Source organism: Nicotiana tabacum, chromosome 12, assembly GCF_000715075.1.
Source record: "Nicotiana tabacum cultivar K326 chromosome 12, ASM71507v2, whole genome shotgun sequence".
NCBI classification, from domain to species: Eukaryota; Viridiplantae; Streptophyta; class Magnoliopsida; order Solanales; family Solanaceae; genus Nicotiana; species Nicotiana tabacum.
Genome location: NC_134091.1, coordinates 30,239,098 through 30,240,369, shown reverse-complemented (window position 1 = coordinate 30,240,369; position 1,272 = coordinate 30,239,098).

Sequence of the window (1,272 nt, the reverse complement as noted above, 5' to 3'; positions counted from 1 at the left end):
ACAATTTTCTCTGGTATTATATCCTCTTTTAGATCCTCTGAATCACTATCCTTATGTTGCGTTGTCTCGTTACATGTCACAGTCGTAGGTTCATCGGGATAGGTAATAATAATGCTATAGAGAAAAGAAATGTAAAGAATAATAATAAATACTAAAAATAACAATGCATTAAATAAATCTTGAAAATGTCACATAAGTATGGATCGATGAATCGAGCAATTATTTCAAAACAAAATACGTTCAGAACAAAATATTGAAAATGTCTTAGATGCTCATAAAATTGCTTTTAAAAATAAGTGATGCTAACTGCCAGGCTACCCAGGAACTCGACGGGTCCTTGATGGCGCAATAGTCCAATTCTTGAGAACAGCTCCCTTCTCTATTATCTGAATAATAAGGTCTTCCTCCTCCTCCTCCTCAACTATCACACTGCAGTCCATGTTTTTGTCATCCAGAAATAGCTTCTTTATGCCAGCTAGAGCTTCATCTTCTTCGGACCCCCAAATCATGTCAGCTTGATGAAACGACTGGCTCAAATGTGGTATTGGCTGCTCTAGAGGGTAATAAGGACCACACCATGGTGGCGACCAATTTTGATACTCGTGCCAGGTGTATTCATACCCAAGCCCAAAAGTTGTGCTGTGACGCTTTAGTTGTATCGGTTTAGTGATCCCCTGGAGATTCTTACCGAGACCCTTGCCAGGTTCATACCCTGTCCATACCAATATGCCTTTTATCTTATTGCTCCACCATTTGTCTTTTTCAATTGTGTTGACTCGCTCGACGCGATGGTATGTTTCTCCACCCAACTTCCTTCTATTCTCGACGACCAGAACAATTTGATTAGTGTAAATGGGATTACTTCCGTCCCCATGGATGATCACTTCATGATGGTTCCACTCAAACTTCACGGCCTTATGTAGAGTAGAAACCACGGCCCCAGCGGCATGTATCCACGGTCGCCCAATAACAGATTGTATATAGCAGATATATCCAATACTTGAAACTCAACAACGAACCAGGTCAGGCCTATCTGTAGGATGAGGTTGGTCTCCCCAATTATGGCCCTTTGACACATATCAAATGCTTTCACACTCATACTCCCTACTCGTATCTCATGGAGACCTTTACCCAACCTTTTCAAATTAGTTAGTGGACAGATGTTGAGACTCGAACCCCCATCTATCCGGACACTGGCAATGAATTTGTCCTCAAACTGCACGGTGATATGTAGTGCCCTGTTGTGACTTAGTCCTTCCGGTGGCAACTCAT